Source organism: Lissotriton helveticus, chromosome 3_1 (genome assembly GCF_964261635.1).
Source record: "Lissotriton helveticus chromosome 3_1, aLisHel1.1, whole genome shotgun sequence".
In the NCBI taxonomy this organism is placed as follows: Eukaryota; Metazoa; Chordata; class Amphibia; order Caudata; family Salamandridae; genus Lissotriton; species Lissotriton helveticus.
This window is the reverse complement of record NC_136061.1, coordinates 582501886-582523814: the sequence shown is the minus strand read 5'-3', so window position 1 is coordinate 582523814 and position 21929 is coordinate 582501886. Positions and strand designations below refer to the sequence as shown.

At 42.3% G+C, this 21929-nt stretch overlaps 1 protein-coding gene across 5 annotated transcripts in view; it reads right to left on the bottom strand.

Annotated features, from left to right (window-relative positions):
- ADARB1 (adenosine deaminase RNA specific B1) overlaps positions 1-19949 on the bottom strand; it is a 964894-nt gene extending 944945 nt beyond the window's left edge. For 3 of the 5 annotated variants that reach the window (XM_078680556.1, XM_078680553.1, XM_078680555.1), the window contains exon 1: positions 19736-19949. The gene's annotated coding sequence lies outside the window, so the exon portion shown is untranslated. The remainder of the gene's footprint in view (positions 1-19735) is intronic. The other 2 variants (XM_078680557.1, XM_078680554.1) reach the window with 1 other exon arrangement.
- Positions 19950-21929: the final 1980 nt, after the last annotated feature.

Genomic DNA, 21929 nt, shown 5'->3' with positions numbered 1-21929 from the left:
TTTGCATTAGTCAATAACAGAAGAACCTTTTATATAACCTACTTCAGAACATGACACAGGTGTGCCAATTATCAATCACTGCCTCTGAAAACGGATTCTCTTCTCAAACTCTTTTAAACCACCTTGGCTGTTTTTAAGCCCAACATCTGTTAGTCGAGTGTGAAGGACGTCCCCTGCATATCCTGTACCACTGAAAAAACAACTATCAACTGAGTATGAAAAGCCCAGACTGCTAGCATTGATAGGGATCATAGTGGCAAGATGGAATTGCCATGAGTGAGTGGACGCGCTCTGCAGGGGCTATTGGTGCATCTGTCTGGGGACAAGAGGTGGCATGCTCCCAGACTCCAGCATTTCAGAGAAGCAACTGTTTGTTCTCAGTTTGGGAGTCAGAGGTTAATCCTTCCCGGTGCGGGAGCTCTCTATACTGAGGTTAACAGAGGGGAACACTGTGAATTTGCTGAAGCACAGGGGGAACACCTGGAGTCCTGAGTGGACCCAGCTACAATTTCAAGCTAGACCTAAAAAGGAAACTTCTGTTAAGAGCACACAGAGCTAGACGGACGTTCATCAGACTAAAATACAAAATATAAATCGCAAAGATCGCACCAAACTGGGAGCTCCTGTGGAAAAAGCTGAACTCTTATGGCAAAAAGTTGTATTACATGTCAAAGATTAATCTTCCTCTCTGAACTACAAAACTAACCCTGGGCAAAGCACTACGCTACGCTCGCGTAGTTTGCAAAGTTTCTGCTACTTCGCACTACATGAATTGCACTTCGCACATGCAAACACGCAAAGCGTAGCTTAGAGCCACGGTCATTTTTTCCTCGTTCGCGATCAGCAACATCAAGTTGCCGATCGCGAGCATGGAAAATAAACCCCCACCCCCCCCAAAGCGGGGAGGTCAGGTTTCTCATTGGGAGTGGTCGCGTATGCTTGCGACCGCTCACGATGAGAAACTACAAGTCCACGTTGAGAAAGCTGCCGCTCGAGTAAAAATCTACTCGAGCGGCAGAAAACTACAGCTCGCACTGTGCAAGATGCAGTTTTCAATGATCGCACAGTGCCTGATGCTTGCCCGCACTGTGCAATCATTGAAAACGGCATCTTGCACAGTGCGAACAGGCTACTACGCAGTTCGCATAGTGCTACACGTAGCTCGCATAGTGCGAAGTTCGCTTTGCGTAGCGCTACTTCGCGAACTACGCTCAGCCCTATACAAAACCTTCCCTATTACATATCCTACCATTCAGAGCGGGCAGCAGTCCTTTCTAATCCACCCTTCCTTAGACAATCCGTAGAGTGCAGGTTCCTCAAGACGTCAAGGAGTTACAGACTTGCGCATCTTAAGATAAATCATTCTGAAAGTAGTGACTACATTTTACGAGGTAAGGGGACAAAATGCTTATGTAATTCAGAGAGCCTGCAGTCACACAGAGATGGACTAGCACATAAACGTGAGAAGTTTGTGTGTATCATGAAATGAAACTACAAACATTTCCTCGGTTTTCAGAGACAGATACACAAACTACTGAGGATCACTAAAAAGTATAAATTAATATTAGCCATCATCTACAATTTTTTCGAAAGCAACAAAAAAAAAAAACTAAAATGTTTTCCCAAATACTCACCAATAGCGATTATAGTTTACTTAAAATAACTTTCACATGCAAGTAGTGATATTCGGAACCAACCATTCTTAGTTTTCAAAAGGTCAATTTAAAAAAAATCATAAATTAACAATGTCGTTGCATTTATATTTTTATGCCAAATATACATTCTGTGGGTCAAACTCTGTAGGTGCAGTAGTGAAAAACACCTGTACCCGGCTACGAGTGAGCAAAGAAGTTCAGAACGCGTACTGAGAGCAAAAGCTGCCCGGCCTATAGAAAGCAAGCCAAGGCCCTTCCATATACAACAAATCACAATATGTGCTCCACCTGAATACAGACAAAAATGCCACCAGGGCACTGAAGAATAAATCATTGCAACAAGGATGTTCTAGTCAGTTAGTTTTGGTGCGAATAGCATGGGCGTTCCCTGTCATATCCCAAGACTTTTCTGTGTTTGCTACCATCAGTAACTTTCTTTACAACATTATAGACAAACCAGGGCTTTAAGTGGGATGAAAAAACGGGGAGGGGGTGCGGGGTAGGCTCTCAAAGGGGCGTGGCCAATGTCATTAAAAGCGTGACTTAAAACACGGAAGCTAGAAATCTGTGCATAGTGTACCGCCCGACTTGTATTTTGTTGTTTCTCTCATTGCATCCAGATATATGATAAAAACAAGTACCATCATGCCTACAACAACTCAGGACAATTGGCTTTGACAATGGTTGTTTGTTGCATAAGATAAATAAGCAGCAACTATGGCTTGTATATATTAAAAACGCTTCCACTTACAGCCCTGGGGACACCACGACAATGTTGCTGCTCCTGAGTTTCAAAAAGATTAGGGAAATCCTGAGAGAAAAGGACTCTAAAGGATTTCCCTTCCTCTACTACGCTCTCCTGACATGACGTCATGCCGTAACTTCTCCACTAGTGAGAAGTGAGCAGTGTGAGCACGTGCACGTGGATGTGCCTGTTGTCACTGCAGTCCGGGGAAAGAAGGACCACCAGTGCTCAAAACACAGCCCGATAGAGACCCGTTTTGAGGCCCCCCTTTAAAAAACTGCCGGTGCTCAACACCGGTGAGCCCGGCCCACTTAAAGCCCTGAGACAAACTATCAGTGAAACACAGAACTGCGAACTTGGTAGGTGCCACATGGATAACATTTCTCAACCCTCTGATGTCACATGGAAGCGCTTTCCGAATGAATACTCATTAGCTAGTGTTGCCAAAATAATTCTTAAACATTTATCTTTTAAAAGAGAACATCCATATATATATAAAAACGAGTGTATGTCTGTCTGTCAGTCTGTTTGTCCTTTATGCATTACTACACCATTCTCCGATCACCATGAAACTTTGGGAAGTTGTTGAGTACACTCCCGCGAAGGTTTCTGGCATAATTATTTTTTAAATATCGGCCCCCCAGGGCCCACATAATCTTTCGAATACTGATGTACCCACCAGACGGATAAACAAAAAATCGTGTATCCACAAGCACTCGAATAAATAAATAGAATTAAAACGACACGTTGAAATGTTTGCCATATTAAAATGAATACGTTTCAATAAAAATGACACAATGTAAATTGAATGTTATCACAAGTTTCCTTGAATTTCCTTTCCAAGGAGATCGCAGCAACACGCGACGGGTAAGCTAGTTGCTTATAAAAGAAAGAAAAAAACTCGTCCTCTTGATGGAAGTGTGTCACATAACATGCATCCAACAACCAAACTCCTTTACTTCAGCATGAGCTTAACAATATTTAACCACATAGCAATCAAGTAGGCATTTTCAAAATTCTTCAAAGAAGAATTCTGCCCAAGAAGCAACATTGCACGCTAGCATTAACCATGGGGAGCACACTTGAAACACTGGTAGGGAAATGGCAACTGGTTGGTGATTTTACATAATCCCTGAGAACATAAGCCCGGCTTGAAAGAAACGTTGCTGACCGGCTCCCTTTAACAGGATTAACCAACATCAGAACAAAGCACTGGGCTTCAGCCCTTGTGCCAGTGGTCTGCGGAGGTTGTCAATGATCTATGACAGTGGTTCTTCAACTGTGGTCTATGGACCCCAAGTGTTCAGCAAAGCCTACTCAGGGGGCCTAGGACTGTTTTAGAAATTAAAAAATATTAACAGATGAATAAAGTGTATATAAATAAAAAAGCAACACTGAATTCTTTTTAAACAGTCTGTGAATGTGATGCAATTTGAAATTGGAGTATAAAAATTAAGTTAGTATCCTCAGACTAATTGATGGGTATAGTACAAGTGCATCAAACAGAATATAGTGTGGATGATAAGTGGCCTCAAATGAATTTGGAAAAGCTCCAACCTTCCTATGAAAATTAACATTATGATATCTTTTATATTTGTGAATTACATAAAACATTTCATAATTTCTTTGTATGATGAATGATTTTCTGTATTTGTTTGCTTGGTTTTGTGGCTCAAATTATCGAAAATGCTTAGGCAGGGCTCCTGCATTTCAGTAATGAATCAGTGAGAGGTCTCCAAATTCCAATAATTCAGAAGGAGTTCTCAGGTTCCAGTAACGATTGAGTGAGGTACACAGAAGTCAAAATGTTAAGAACCATTGATCTATGAGGTTCCACATGCTAGTCAATCTTTAAAAGAAGCCTCTGGAAACCATATTTATAGACTAGACGTACTCAATTTACTAGTATGGACACAAAACTGAGCTCTCTATTAATTATATCTTCACTCTACAACATATAAACTTCTCGTTTGCATTCTATTTAGACCTCCCACACAAACTGCCACATTTCCAGTCAAGCATCAATGGAAACACAAGTCATTGATGCAACTGTTTCAAAGCTTTACACCCAGTCTAAATACCACTGGTTCAAGTTTCAACAAAATACAGACTGTCAAATGTTGAAGTTTCTAGCATCATCTCCAAATCATTTAGCTTATTTTCACTTATTTTGAGGGTCTTAACCACTGCCAATGCTAATAAGTCTTGGCAGTGAAACCAATTAGCTTTGCAATGCTTTCTTTACTCTATTTAGTTGCAGTGAATGCCCCCACATCCACAGTGGCCATCTTGAAACTGGATTTCTTACATTACTGCAGAAATGCACTGAAAGATGGGCACCCATGGAGGCCATCACTGACTGCATTTGGGAAAGTTTCAACAAATCCTATTCAAATGTGAATGCATACATATTGGACTTGGCCCTCTCAGCAGGGCCACCCCCAAACCTTTTGCCTTCACCCCTCCTGTTTTCTGAACCAGTTTTTGTTGGCATTTAGGATTCTGTGCACTTTACCACAGCTAGCCAGTTCTAAAGTGCTCTCTTCTCTAGACATGGTAAAATTGGGTTACACCACATTGGTATATTGAACTTATGTGTAAGACAGTAGTAAAGTGGTCCTACATGTACCCAGGGCCTGTAAATTAAATGCTACTTGTGGGCCTGCAGCACTTGCTGTGCCACCCATTTAAGTAGCCCTTTCAAGCATGTCTCACTGCAGCCTCTGTGCAGCTTTAAAATGGCATTACGACATAGCAAAATAAACCTTTTTCCTGAATGAAACCTTCCTTTTTAATACATACTTAGGGTAGGCCAGAAATAACCCAGAGGGGAGGCAACAGTTTATCTAGAAAGCTAGACATACACTTTTAAGTTTTACATGTTATAGAAGTGAAAATCTCCTAAATGTGTTTTTCACTACTGCAAGGCCTCCCTTTCCCATAGGATAACTTGGGCTACATTATGACATGTATTAAGTGATAACTTTTGATTGGGAGTAGGTAGGCACATCAAGTTTGGTCTCCAAAGCACTGTAATTTAAAACCCCCTTTACCGATAGCTAGATTTTAAGTCACAGTTCTTAGAATGCCCCCTTTTAGACAGTTGGCATTTTCATGTCCTAACCATTTAGTGCCTGCAGCCTGCCCCTGGGACACATGACTACGTGTGAGATGCAGTTGGCCTTTGTGTATTCCTCCCAGATAGCCACACATTGGAGGGACTGGGTGGTAACAGGATTGGCCATTTACCTGTTTTTTGAGGGGGTGTTAAGCTGTCACCTACCACACTTGCACTTCAAAGGGGCTGTCTCAGTACACTCACAAAAGGCTTCAAGCTAGGTCATTGTGTCCCTAGACATCCTGGGACCAGGGCAGGTAGGCAGGAAATCGCGTACACGTTTATGGGGGGCGGAGGGCGGTCAATAAGCTCCTCCCATTTCAAAGAGGTTCATTTGGTGACCGTTTGTGGTTCACCATGACAAGGATTGTGGAGGTTGGTTGAGAAGGCCTCATGCCCTCCTCAACCAACAACCCAATTTCTCACAGTACACATCTGTGGTTGCCTTCATTAAATGGGATACGTTAAAAGAGAACAGAACACATTCAAAGATACCCATTGCACATGTGTTAAGTCATCTTAGATTAGTCAGAAAAAAATCATTTTGAAATGGTCTCCCGCTGATAGCGTGGTGGGCTAGCACAGCTGATCTTCTGGGGGAGAAGAAAATGCTGCATGAGCGATGGAAAGAGGGGAGCAGGAAAAGAGCAAGTGTAGATGTAAGCAGTGGAAGGATACATCAGTCAATCAAAACACTCTCAGACTGAAATGCTCCAGGGCAGGTTAAACACAAGAATAGCAAAGAAAGCCTTTGAATCAGGATCAGGGAAGTGAGATACACAACAAAGCCATCCAATAAGCAAGGAGCTGAACCATTATATGTAATATAATTGAAATATTAGGTCTCCCTCAGACAGCTAAAGCAGAGGCCAGGCCCTGCTTTTAACCCTCCCATAGGCAGCTAATCCCACGCTGCACCCAGCTTTTGGTTGTGCGTGGTGAGAGGTTGTCCGCACCTCCTAGAGCCATTTTATACCCCTCGAGACCACATCCTCTTGGGCTGCTTCAGAGACAGATGTTGTCCTAGGGACTAGTGAACCCGAGACACTATTTCCCTTCCAGAGAGCGCAGGTAGAAAAAGAGTTATGGCCACCCACCTAGCAGGAGCCCAAAGCAGCTCCCGCCGGGTGGGAGCACAAAACGTTACCCTGCCTGCAGGGAAATAATGTGGACTGCTCTCAATAAGCAGGAGCTAGGACAAATAGCTGTTCCCACCCGGCAGGAGCAACATCGGCTCCCGCTGCACCCAAGATGGATTAAATAAGAGAGTTGGTAGGGCTGTGGGGGCCCTGCGCCTCCTCCCACAGCCCCCAACGAGGGATCTGCAGTGAAATGTCCCGGGTGGGCCCCCCTCTATAAAAATTTTAAAAACATGATGATGCTGGCTCCTGCAGGAGGAGGAAGCCAGTGGGGTCAATGGGACTCCACCTGCAGCCCCTGAGAAAAAGAATGCTCAGTGGGCCCCAAGTGGGCACCTCTTAATAATAATTTGTTTAAATGGCTGCTCCTGGGCATCCCTGCAAAATGGGGTAATTTGCAGGGAGCCGGTAGGGCAGCAAGGGCTTTGGGGCTGCCCCCATGGCACCCTATGAGAAAGAAATAAAATGTTGGTGAACATACTGTATTTTTTAAAGCGCACTTAGCTGGAACTCTTTGCTCTTCAGCTGGAGTGCAAGGATCGTGTGGTTGTTTCTAAGATTGCATTTGAGTGAAAAATTTAGATAGATAGATGTTTATATATATATATATCTATATATCTATCATATGTCTCTAATTACCTATTTTGACATTTTTCACCCACAAAATGTAATAAAAGCTAAATAAACAGCCACAACCACATTTTTAGTTAAAACGTTATTAAACAGTTTTGTAGAAATTAATATTGCTTGTATACATACACACACACGCGTACCCACAAAATGCAAGAGAGTTCAGTATTCTATTTAGTTTGAATACATTTTTATTGCATTTTCCTAATTTAGAACCATAAACAGGAAGTTTCCCCAAATATCCCCTTCTTGATCATCAACCTTCCGCCAACACCACTATGACTGAGGAGATATACAACGGCTTTTCCGGCAGGATTAGAGGCTTATTCGGACACGCGGAGGTAGCTCGGGCGGAGGGTATTGTCAACCATACAATAACGCATAGTAATAGATAAAGAAGTTGGGTACCCCATACCTCCCTATTTTAACGCCCAATATACACTAATCGACTATGCCTTTTTTATTTTACTACAGAAAATGTAAAAGTTGGATGTGGTCTTCAATATAATCTCTAGGCATATACATGGGACTAGTTTAGAAGATCTAGAATACTTATGGAACTAGGGTAATTTGGAAAACTGCTACCCTTCCCAGCCAGCAGAGAGCTTTGTTCCTCTAACCATAGAGCTCTGATTGTAAAGAGGCACAGGTTTGGCACCGACCATGATAAGGAAGCTAGACTTAAAGTGCTGGTAATAGAAATATTTGGACCTTTGGATTTAGATCAATTTGTAATGAAACCAGACACTGTTTTGAACTTGTCAAGTTCTTTCACCAGGTAGTGATTTAGGGAGACCACCCAGAAGAGGCTAATTCGGTTTTAAAATATTGCTAGTTGAATTTATCAGGGACTAACATCACATCTCGGATTAGAAGATTACAGATATTATCTGGGAGAGAGGTTTGAGAGTGATGGCAAAAAGGAGAGGAGACAGCCCAATCTTGTGTCAAGCTCTATGAAAATCAAACATGATGTTCTCCCATTCACTCCGACTCAAGAGCTGGGGCTTGCTATCCTGCCATCAGCCACCTTTGAAAGGTCTCCCCAGGCTGATTTCACGGAGGGTATCATCCACGAAGTGCCAATCTACCCTACTGAAAGCTCTCTCTGCACTCAAGAAAATCACATTTCTTCCCCCTTTGTTACCAATATTGATAAGATGGAGTTTTTTTTTAGTGAGGTTGCTGGCTTGTCGTCCTACAACCAAGCCAGACTGGTCAGGATGTATGCGATCGCGAATAACTGAGAATAGGTGGGCATTGTGATTTTAGTAAGGATTGTGACCTCTATGTTGTAGAGGAACGTAAGCGTATAAGAGGCACAACTATTGACAGACTTGCCTTGCTTAATAATGAGGAAGTGCCCTGATTCTGTCATTGTAGTCATTACTCTTTTTCTCTTTGACTATTTCATAGAAGATCTTTGTTAAAATGAGAAGATGCGGAGAACTTTATGTTTTTTGTTTTTTTTTAAATGGAGCTGTGAACCCAACCGGGCCCAAGGCCTTGGATAGATGGAACTATAATATAGCTTTAAAGATCTATGGTTTGGAAATGAGATATGCCAATTTTGTTGTATGTTATGGAGACAGGAGGTAGCTTATCACACTCCAGTTATTTTCTAAGGTCTACTTGGCTAGTGGGATTCAGCTTGTCGAGGCCCCTATAGAAATCCTGAAAACTCTTGGTTTTATCTATCTCTCCAGAATGCATTGTCCAGCTCCTGTCTCTAACCTTCAGTATGTAGCGTTTGACTTGTCTTGCTCACGAAGGTTAGGCAAAGTTTGCTCAGTTAGCTGCTGAATTTGTAATATCAGCAGGCCAGTTTGGCCAGTACAGCTCTATCTATTTCTAGCAGCGGGTTCTGCTCTCACAGGGTAATTAACCTTTTCCACAACTTTTGGGAGTGGGTTAATTTATGAGCTTCCAACCACATCTCTTAACTAAGTTCTGAGCTGGAGGAAGAGTGCTTCTTCATTTTTCGAAGTCTATCAGCGCTGGCTAAGAATCACTCCCTACCCCCTTACTTCCTTTGGCATGTCCCAGAGTGTGCTGGCACTCACCTCCCCATTGTTATGCGTTACGTTTTCTTTTATGTGTTTATTAATATTGTTGATGATGACCACTGGGTTTCATAGTAGTATTTCACTACTGGGCCAGGTGCCTCTTTCCCTATCTAATGGCAGGGACAAGTCCAGCACACCATCATCGGAGATAGTAAAAAAAAAAAACTCTTGGACTCCTGAGAGCAGTCTCTTATCTAAGAATTGCGCGTAACTTTTGTGTGCAGAACAGTCCCTATCTAACGGGTGTCTATAGTGCCATCCATCAATCAAACCTAATTCTTCAAGATGACGTTTTCCCAGTCTTGAAAGGATTATCATACCCCCTTGCATACGCTGTGTTCTCTCTTGGTCCCCATCCATAACCACGTTTATGAATCCCATTGGTATAATGGGCCCCTCTGCACATTCCAAAAGAGCCTGTAAGACCTGGAGCAAAAAGTGTTCCTGGCCTTGGTTGAAGCAAAATATCGAAACAAAAGTGAGTGCCTGGCCTCTAAGTGTCCCTCGTAGTGCCACCCTCAAGTCCTCCTTATCCTCTCAATAATCTTTTATGTGAAATCGACAGCCCTTTTTAAAGAGGATACCCACCCCACTGGTCTAACCTCAAGAAGAGAATATTTTCAAGTGAAATATGCTAGATAGGTGACGGTTGTGGTCTACTAGTCCTTTGGAGGCAGACAACATCTGCATACAAGAGCATACGTTCATGAAGAGAAGATTTTCTCTTTGCCAGGATGTTTCTGGCATATGCATTCACTGCAAGGAGTGGCATGTCTAAATATAGGTAGAGTAGAAACAGATTTTCAAGTGATATGCCAATGTAAATGTCCCAGGATGAGGGTTAGAGGCTGGAACATAGAACAATTCCACAAGAAACTGGGTCCCCAACAACATTAACCGTATGAATGCCAGGGAAAAGCCATAAGTAACCAAGTATCTGGTCCCATCCTTACAAAGTGGAATGGCGTGTTTGCTGGTACAGAACATGGTTCTGGCAGAAAATATTAGGACATACAAAAGGAAGCGAGCTATAGCTGGGCTAGTGAATGACCCTCTCCTTGCAAAGAGAATAACAGCATTAAGTCATATGAGATAAACATTATATGATCCCTTAAACTCCCCCACATGCCCTAACATTCCACTGAAACATCAGGAAGCCACCTCTGTGTCCTTGTCAGCGTTCTGGTATTCTAGTGATTGGGCAATATCAGCACTGGATTTTTGAGGCACTCTAGTATTCCTACCTTTTTCGGGGTATGCTGTGTGTGCTTTTGTGCCATTTGGGACTAACAAAGCAGAGAAGCTCTGTTTTTTGATCATTTGCTTTGCAATATGGCGTGCTCATGCTAAAGATTGTGCAGGTCTCTCTGAAAGATTTTGACACACGGGTTCGGCCTTTCCAGTCGCAAATGATGTGGAATGGTGGGCCACATTTGTAGTGGATGCCTTTGTTATGCATGAAGGACGTGATGGGTTTGAACCCTCTTCTGTTCTGGATAGTTATAACTGAAAGGTCTTGGAAGATCTACACTGACACCATTGTAGGATATTTGGCCACGCACTCTAACAGCCTTCATGATTATCTCTTTATCTTTCAAGTGATGAGACAGTTCAGGACATTAAAGGGTACATTACGGTAGGCGTAGCCCTGAGGACCCTATCTTGAACAAAGGTCTTAATGGCCTTTTGCTCTGTGCCTTTGGGTATGCCTTGAATTTAAATGTTGTATCAATGCCATCCGTTTCCCAAATAGTCTTGCTTTTCCTGTAGGATGATCATTTGGTTGTTTAAGGCCTCTCTTCTTGGGCACCTTAAAGTGTGTCTATGTGCCCATGGTCCACTATTTTTTTCAAGATTCTTTGAGGCCCGGGCATACGTCTCTATTAATTTAAGATTTAATATCTTGGAAGAACTGAATCATGATAAATGTCACTGTTTCGTCTTGCTCAGTTTCTGGGGCCTCATGATCCTTGGGATTTGCTTTGTGTTCTGTGGTTCGGCAATGATGAATTCTACCTTTTTATCAGAGTTTGCGGACATCCTTGACTGACCCTACTTTATAACAACGGTCCTAAATACATAGATTAGAACATTTAAATAAATATAGTCTGTAATAAGCAATGTACTTCAGGGTGTCCAGCCGGACACAGTTTAATTAGTCAAATGTTTTCAATATTTGCAAAAGCAACCAACATTAAAAGTGGGATACAATCCTGCATCCAATACATGAAAAACAAAGACAAAACAAACATAATTTGGGAATGTTCAGGCAAACGAGGAAGGAAGCTTCAAAATCAATGAAAATAAAGCAAAAGCTATCCAAAATAGTCATCACACTAATAAAACACAATGGTTGACTGTGTGAAACTATTTCCAAAGGTAGACGACGTTTCGTTCCCTATTGTGATTGTCGGGATCATCATCAGGACGGTTTTATAGACATGCCTGAATTATTGTAACAATGCCTGTGGAGAAAGAAGGTAAGGACATTGTGAAGTATAGTGCTTACTACAGGCTATATTTATTTAAATGTTCTAATCTATGTATTAAGGACCGTTGTTATAAAGTAAGATTGACACCCAGGGTCCTTAAACTACCTTTTGGGTTCCCTTGTTTTCCATTAACTCATCCTTGACTGACCCATCACACTTGTCAGACTAGACTGTTTCTAGACGCCAACATCGTGTGTCTAGGATTCGCAAAGCTGGACAAAATGTTCCAGGGGCTAGATCATGCCAATGCCGTATCTCTCTGCTAAGATAGTTTACAATGTTTTCTGGGCATGACAAGGGGGGTAAGTATGCAGGTGAGTCGCACCGCCAACCCAGGGGGGGGTGAACTACAATCTAGTGCACTCATGGTGGCCTCTGTAGTATAAGGTTGCAAACAATCTAAGCGCTAGATCATCTATCAGAACCTCTTATGTTCAGGGCCTCCAAGTGGGACTGCTGATGGCCACTGTGTAGTTCCAGGTGACCCTTCACATTCAGAAAGCTCAGGATCTAGAGCATGGCAGTCAGGGGGTGGTCATTCCAAGACGTGAGGCCCCCCTTCCCAGGGCTGGGAGTCTCTGTCGGATCTTTGATGCTCTTGGTGAGCAGGAGTGTGTGTCAGGCATCGGCTCGTGTCTAATCTCTGTAACCTCAGGGATCCCTGGGTCAATGGCAACCGTACTAAGGCAAGACCCCTATGGGGGGTCAAGGCGTATATCTCTTGGGACTGACAAGGCTCTGGTGGGCATACCCCTCAGTGTTGTGCACCCGGTTTCCAAATTAGTCATTAAGTAGCTGGTGCATTTACGTGTTAATATGGAGCCCCCTGGCTTAGCTAAATGTCTATAACCCTTGGACTGATTTGGTGGTCAAACGAAGGTCCCTGTAGAGTACCTGTCTTCTGATGCATCTTCAGGGGTCCTCATTATGCTTTTGCCCCGTGCGGTCTATTGTTTCTGGTGCCCATCCTAGGGGCGTTCCTGGGGTTGGTGGGTGGAGTTATGAAGTCCATCGAGGACCTCCACCTTCTCCGACGTTCCCTGCTTCTGTAAACATTGTGTCTGCTCAGCTGTGCCAGGCACAAACACTGCATTGTCTGTCTGTCACCGTCACAGGCTCAGTGGCAGCGTGCAGGGCCCATGGAATGAAGGGCTGGTCAGATATTCTTAAAGTGCAGCCCTAGATACACACAGCAGGCCTAAATCGGGTTGAGTTGCCTAGGCAGTGGTAAGGGCCAAACCTAGGCCGCAGCCACCATCTTAGATGTTGCACGTCTGCAGTCAGGGATGCCCCGGTTCCAGATCCACATGCAGATGGGACTTGAGGGGAGGCCTCGCCCTCCCGCAGCTGCCCCTCACTCTGCTTTGTCTGGAAGTAGTCTGGGGGAGCCGGGCTATGTCTCGCTCTTCTTGGTGCAAGCTCTGGCCCATAATGCTACTTATTGTCCTTGCCAAGTGATGGGGCCATAACTCACAAGAGGATAAATATCAAGAGGGTCAAAAAGCCCTTCCCCTCTAAACAAAAGGTAATAAATAGCAAATTACACTTGTGCATCTGCACATTTAGTTTATGCCATGGCATTTCTATTTAACAAATTTTTTACCCAATAATCAAAAGGAGGATGCAAGAGATTACAATTCTGCAGTAAGGTAAAATTACATTAAACCGGTTTAATGGCTGTACAGAGAGTTGCTTCCCTGCGAAAAGCAAATGTAACATACAACTTGTGAGGCAGGAGACAGTTTTTCTCATTTCAATTTCACTGTACTTTTGTGATGGACTGGAATGTAACGTCACTGCAGTAATAATGTAAACATGTGTTTATTAGTACGATTGTTCCAAATAAAGTGTTAATACGCCAAAATTATTTTCCTTACCATGGCATACACATAAGCAACACGTTTGGGTGCTTTACTGCAGGAAATGCAGTAGTATTAAAATCCATATTTCACACTGACCTGTGAAATTTGAAAAATATTTCACGGTTCTTTGTGAAAAAAGGGGTTGCATCATCATAACAACTCCCAAATTACTGCGCAGAACTATCATTGTAAAGTCACCAGGACTATGCAGTAATGGAGGACTTAATATGGGAGCAGGCTTTATCTTCCATTAAAAAAATAAAAAAGGTAAATTATATGACACATTCCCTACCAGTACTATTGTCATTCATCTGAGGTATAAACAAGATTTGTGGAAATCTGCAAATTATGACTTGCTGGATTGGTCACGAAGTTTGCTGCATAATTATGCAGTAAATGTGGCAGCCACAGAACTGCATAATTCCACTGTACTGCCCACTGTTATCAACAATCTATTCCTGAAAAGTAAACAACCCGTAAACACTAACACTAATCAATGCCCATTACACGTTGCACCTTGAAAAAAAACACTTTAAAAATGTCTTCCTTCTACCTGTTTAACAACGCAAAGGTTACTTTTTTCTAAAACTCTACATTAATAAAGAAAAAATTTGTGAGGAGGAAAAACTCAATACTATAGGTATACAAGACTAACAAATGGGGGCATGATAGAAACGTTTAAATTACAAATCCAAAGGCCAATGCCAAGATGTGGCTTTCTCTAGTAAGAGCATGGGGCGATTGAAAGGTTAAAATGAGTAATAAGAACATTTAATGAGCCCAATGGTCAAGACGTTTACATACCTTAAAAGGAGAAAGGGAAGAAAAAGTAATTATATATGATGGTGGTAGGTGGGCTTTGTAGGGTGAAGGAACGTTCAAATATTTCGTTATCCATTTACTGTCACTGAAAGCAACAAAACAAGCCCAGCTACAAGTCACACCACTCAAAGACATCTTGAAGGAGTGTTCAGAAACATGGTTTTTTTTTCAGTAAAAGTGACCATCTTTTTTTAAAAAAGGTGTGAAGTTCTGCCATTTGAAGTTACAGACAGAAACAACGCGCTCAGACTTCGGATACCAATTTCTCATCAGGGACTTCAAGATGGACTCAACATACTATTACATTCTGACCGGCATGCTTGTGCGTTCTCCTTTTAGGGTAAGAGGGGGTTCACTGCTTAAAGGCGTCCCTCTGATTTTACACAGCAGTCACTCAACATGCACTGACAAAGCCAATGGTTGCGGCTTTTGCGCAGTAAAAAGTCTTCTTAGTCTTTAGTGAGACACACCTGATTGGTACACATGGGCAGCTGTGTAGTGCAAGCAGACAAGACAGACAAAGCAGCAGTCCATCATACCCTACACATAAAACAGTTAAATACAATACAAACTCCCTGTGCACTTCCAATGGGTGCATCAGATGCAGCAGAATGCAATTTCCTGCCCCTCTCCCCCACACGCCCAGCTGCAGCAGAGTAAACTTTTTGACAGGCACAGCATTGGCGGCGGCAGTACGAGTTTCCTCGCACAAAATAGTGCCAGCAAAAAGCAGCAATGCAAGTAGCTCTCACTCACACGCCAAAAGGCGTACCTGTAACCAGTCCACACCACTGGACCACCACATTCATTTTATGACTATTCTGCAAGCCAAGCAGTAAGGCTGAGCACACAATTGCTCAAAACAACATGAGTTTCTCCATGATCCAGCCAGGTAAACTACCAGCCAAGAAACCCGACGCCATCTGCAACCTTCAGAATCCGAAGCTCAGGCCACCTTGCGATATTTCACCGCGGGAACCATCACCAGACCATGACATAAGATCACAACACAAACTCAGACTGCCTCTCTAGTCCCCCATGTGTACACTCCAACGTCTCCTCTGAGAACAGGTTTGAGTAGGGGGGCACCGAAGACGGACGAAGTCACTATCCATTGGAGTCTAAAGCCTCTGGAAGACCGGCTAGTATCGGCTAGTAACAGCTGGCTTACTCCGCCTGGCAATATCCCCTTCACTTGCGAGAAGGCCTGCCAGACACCCACCAGAAGCCACGCCACAGTCGAGGAGCCCAGCACACGGATGAGGCATACATGGCTTTACCTAACAGATAAAAGCAACAGTTTCAGCCTTAAAAATCCTGAACAGTGTAGCCCCCTCGGGTCAGACAGGCACACGGAAACAAGCTCATCGCTCAAACAAAAGAAGCATGAGGAGCGTTCGTACACAAGTCCACGGCAGCATGACACACAGCAACACCATTACAGGAGGGCAGGAAGTGGCGACGAAAGAACGGGAGACGCGGTCTCTCATTTCGATGCCAAGGGACTACTGTTAAAAGGCCGAAGCAGTACTGTGCTCCCTCATGGCACTCAACACGCCATAAGAAGAACAGAGGATCACTTGCAGAATTTAGAGTCAACAGTCCCAAAAACGTTTAAAAACAGGAGCAAGTCTTCTTATATTAACTAATTTAAAGCATTCCTGCAAACATGCATCTTTTTAAGTCTACATAACTTTAACAGCATTGGGAAAAAAACTTTAAATAAAGGCCGGGGGTTGTGGAAAGCAGCAGGATGCTCCCCTCTTGCGCCAAATAAGATTACATGCACACAGGATTAAAATAAATGTTATGCCAACATCTTCCTATCATCGATTGGAACTAAAGTCAGAACGGCCATTCATGATAGAAACCACAGAAAAAAAATGACACCTGAATTGAAAAAAATCCCAATAAGGAAATACATATCACTCCAAATGTTTTTATGACAAAACCAGAGTGCAGAAAGCATTTCAGTGTATTTTAACAATCCAAACGTAAAGTAAAATTGTATTAGTTCCGAACCATTTTCATCAGATCTACCTTAATCTGTGCATTTAAGCTGACCAACTGTTAGTATTTGCTAATCCCAGGCAAGGATTCAGTGGCAGGCTTGCAATGCATGCTCCTAATTGCTTTTTCTTCTGCCGTATACGAAGGTCTGAAATTTATTACATAAAAAAAGGCGAAATAAGAATTTAAACAGATTTGTTGAAAAAGGACATATATCTAGAATAGTGTAAACAAAAAATGATAATTTACAAATAAATGTTCCAGCCACAATAATAATGTATTATATTGCAACTGTACACCACATGTCCTCTTTGCAACTGTACACCACATGTCCTCGTTCCTTCAACACTTGACCGCTTAACAAAACAATTACACTTGAAATGTAGTAGGACTCACAAACCAACAAGCCTTCCTGCAAAGCTTTGTACTAAAATACATTTTAAAAAACACCCAAAGAAGGTATGACGTGACTTTATGTAATGACAGAATAATAATCTGTATTATGTTGCTATTTGCCGGTTTATAATTGTGTGTGTTGATTTACACACTGAGGATAAGGTAAGCATATAAGAACAAGTCTTTTCTATAGCATTTTTCGTAAGGTAAAACACAGAAAACTGCACCCAACTGGAAAGAGCCAACAATTACTCCTACTAAAGTACTAACCCCAACAACTCTAAACCTACACCTAATAACTTTCAATAAATTATGATTTGCGTAGGATTTTCGGTGGAATACATTGACTGTGCTTTGAAACATATCCAAAAAACATTTCTGGGGAAATAAAGTAGCTAATGGCTTCTGTCAAACACTGTACTACCTTTAAAAGTGCTGCTTTATGCCATGACAGATTCCACCATGGATGGCTGGATGTCGTTTGAACTGCACTACAAGACGGTGCAACAACAGAGAGCAGATGCTCTGAAAACAACTACTAAGTAAAAAAATCTTCCAAGTAGCCTTCTTTTCCCCACCAAGAAATTCTACCGTTCTTGAGATCTGTATCTTTAGCCCCTTGCAAAGTACAGGAGTCCCTCACTGAAAGCTTCTAGATCAAAAGACTCAGGGGGACGAAGCGAGTGTTGACTAGTAGATGAGTTAAGAGGCAGACGCTCCTCAGCCCGGTACATTTTTAGTCTGTTCGGGCTGTCATTTACCTCGTACAATTTACACAACATTATGGGTTCACGCACCTATTCTGTTTTTTCCCACAGGTCCATCTCAACAGTAGACGATAAAGTAAAAATGGAAACAACTCAATCTGCATCCATACCTAGCACAGTATTACATGTGTACCAATAAAATCTGAACTTGATGACAGAGTGGATGCTGCTGTCTATTTATAGCAAATACCCCCATCCACCAGATCATTACTCAATTGCTGCCCCTCTACTCCTCCATCCTTTAGGATGTGCATGTCAGTAGCACCTTTGACTTACAGTGAGAATACAATACTGCTGATCATTGCAAGAGGCCACTTCCAACACTTTTCTGCAAGCAGATGTTGCAAGGATAGAGAATGTATTTCCAATTTGTTGTTACTTGTACTACTGTCATACTGTTACATATTTCTGGTTCTGCTCTGTGCAAGGTGATCTTATGAAAGACTATACAGAATGAATTACTTAATGAGACTGATCCAGGATCCTCAAAATGCCAAGGAACAACGTGCCTTTTACTGGCTGGTAGCAGTCCACTGCCATTTGGAGGAAGTTATTAAAAAGTAATCGATACTCCTTTAAGTTTAATGTGTGTAACTACATGTCAGGTATGTTTTTCCCAGTTCTGGTGGACATTTAAATTTGCCATAGCTAGTTAATTGGGCGCCAGTTTTGTGTTTTTTATTGTTATCTACTTTTGCTTTTCTAACCCAGTCAACGGTAGCTCACTTTTCGGCACAAACCCAACGGTTGGAATCAGAATCCACTTGTATTCCTGCATGTGCCCAAATAGCATACAAATGCCATTCATCTATTTGTCAAGAATGAAGAATGGCTCATCAGAACAATATCGAAAATGAAGAGCATGACCCTCAAAGTAATGAATGGTAATATTAGGTTAAAGAGTGACCTAATAATATTTTCTTAGCATGGCATTCTTTGGTACTGGGACACTTACAAACCACTGAATTACTGGAAAACCTTGATGTTGCAGGACCTCAATAATCAGTGTCCCAAACCTATCTATATTACTCAGATACTGGACTGTACACACCTTCTTATCGCTTCTCTATTAAAGACATGCATTAATGATGGGAAGTAACTTTTCCTTCACTGACTGTCCAGAGAAAAGTTATAGTACACTGCAGTGCACGTGTGTTGTATAAATACACAAAAAGTTATACATTAATTGATATAACCTAATTGATATTGTGGACTGAACGACTACATAATCAAAACTAGGATCTAAAAGTGGCCTCCCTAGATGAATGAACGGTGTGCTCACGGAAAAGTTGCTTCATTCCCAAGTTCCCCTACAAATTTTAAAGCACTTACGAAAAGTAGCAAATAGTAATACAATTGGGTAATTAAATTTGTAAATCTAGGAATAAGAGGATAGGAGCTTAAGACTTAGTGGCGTTACAATTACATCAACAGAAAGAATTATAAATGTATTAAATTGGACATCCTCCTAAATAAAAATATGAAAATGGCTACTCAGACAGTTTAGCAAATTTTTGCGTTGTAAATTACTATTATATAAACGACGTTTGTGTTATAATTAATTTCATATAATCATCTAACACTAAAAAAATGACGGCAGCATTGAAACAATAGGGGCTGTAGATTTGCATTTAAGAAATAGATGAACATCACGTAAAAATGTTAGAAATGATATGCAATCAAATGTACTATAACTGCGGAAACTAACACTGGTGTTCTAAACGCAAACGTACAAGATGTTTGCAATAAATGAATTAACTGCATTTATTTTCAATACGTTAGAGATTCTTGTCTGAGCCTCTGAATGCATCTTCCGTAGATCCCTCCCTCAGGGATGGAGAATGGTACCCGGCTCGCGCACACTGCCGCTTGCAGGTGCGGGATGCTAACGGGATCCGCTGGGGCATCCAGAGTTCCTGCGGGGCCCGGATTTGCGGGAATTGGAAACAAATCAGGTAGGAAGGGGCGCTTTAAGTCCCCAGTGAGCAGAGGCGTCCCCGGGGGCTGCAACCTGTTCCCTTGCCCTTTCTTACCTTTCTTCGCTTGGTCTCCCGTCAAACTCGGCGAGGTAGGCAAGCAGCTTTTTGTCTGAGGCTCCAAGAGCTGCTCTGCACACACGCCTGACAGGGGCTGCCTCCACGGTGCACTCAACCAATCCAGCCTCCTCGCTCAGCGGCCAAGCGAACGGCTGCTGCTACCCAAGCCAAGACTAACGAGCTGGTCTCACGCACGCGCGAAGAACGTCACTCGGGTGCGAGTATTCTGTGACAATCCCCGCCTCCTTTGCTACTGTCACGAGTACAACAACAGCTCCAGCCCCCTGCCAATGACACAGTTGAGGGACAAGGGTTGCGAGTCTTTTAGCCGCAGTGGCGCCCATGTTGAATCGGGCTCCAACCACCGAAACTATACATTTAACACATATACAAATACAATTATTATATTTAAATCGGAAAATTGTATTGGCTATATAAAACGTAAATATGCTTAGGGAATGCATCGATTTGTTCACTGGATTAGATGCACAAAAACACCCTTTTGCCTTTGGTAAGTTAATTCCTCTTTTCCAAGATGGCCGGTCTGTTTACCTTCAACGAGAACTTTCCAGCAAGAAAGTTTACAATTTGTAGTCCCATGCTTGTTATGTCAAATATAACAAGAGGAAAAGCGTTGCGTTTACCACAGCTGCCAAGGTTTCAGATTGCTTATGTGTGACATTTTCATAATTTCTGTTTAATTATGAGTGACATTTCAATGTCTATGAGTGACACTTTTGCGGGAGGAAATCAAGCAATGAAGGCGAGGGAAACATATAAATAAAGGAAATTGCACCCATTTGAGCAACGAGAAACTCTAGGAAGATCTTAAAACTGCTGCAATTTACCTATGGCTTTGCTTTTACTCAATATTTGTGACTGCTGTAATTTCTACTGTAATCCTCTTTGTCTATCATTTATGGCCCAACACCATTGCATTGTATTGTATTGTAATTGCATTTATATATCGCTTACTACCCCTGATGAGGCGTCAAAGCGCTTTTTCGGCAAGTAGTGCGCTACTCCAGGACCCAGAGAGGATTAGTGTTGAATTAGTATAGTGAAACATGTAAGTACATTTCAAGTGGTGGATAGTTTAGTCAGTTATTTGGATTTTGAATGATAGCAGAAGGATAGAGGAGGAAAAATGGTTTGTATTTATATAGCGCTTGTTACCCCTGATGTGGTGTTGAAGCACGCTACTCCAGAAGCCCATAAAGGATTAGTGGTGAATTAGTATGGTGAAATATGAAAGTAATCTCAGTGGTGGATATTAGTCAGTTATTTGGAGTGAGAAGTATAGCAGAGGGATAAAGGGGAAGAAAGGTTTGCATTCATATAGCACTTGTTACCCCTGATGGGGTGTTGAAGCACGCCACTCTGGAACCCATAAAGGATTAGTGGTGAATTAGTATAGTTAAATATGCAATTTGAGAAGTGAACATGTTAGTCTCTTAATTTTGATTGAAAAGGATAGTGGAGGAATAAAAGAGTGAACGATTTTTTTGTTTGTTTTGTTTTTAGGTCTTAGCAATAGGAGGAGACTTTTGGATGAGTAAAAAGGAGTTTGGGAAGGGAGGAGTCAGAGGGGAGAGTTTAGAAAGGTTTGTTTTGGGGGATAGGTATAGAAGAAAGAGGTGTCAGATGATACAAAGAGGGATAGAGAAGGGGAGAGTTTAGAAAGGTTTGTTTTGGGGGATAGGTATAGAAGAAAGAGGTGTCAGATGATACAAGGAGGGATAGAGTAGGAGAGAGTAAAGAAAGGGTTATTTTGGGATCATAGTAGTGGTATGGGGTTTGTGATAATGAGAGTGGATGTAGAGGATATATTGATAGACGTAAAGGCTGAGGAATAGGGTAGTACATTGGAAATGCTAAATTAGAAGTAAGTGATAAATATATAGATCCATAAGAACCTTAAGTTTGTGGATGTGGATGGTGTAGGCTGGGTATTGCTAAATGATACAATGGGCAGCATTTCTGGCCCTGGTCCTGGTCAGTCTCGAACAGGCTCAAACAGGCAGCTGCCCTTGTCCTCTCCGCCCTTAACTGGCTCAAACAGGCATCTGCCCTTGTCCTCTCTGCCCTTAACAGGCTCAAACAGGCAGCTGCCCTTGTCCTCTCCGCCCTTAACTGGCTCAAACAGGCATCTGCCCTTGTCCTCTCTGCCCTTAACAGGCTCAAACAGGGA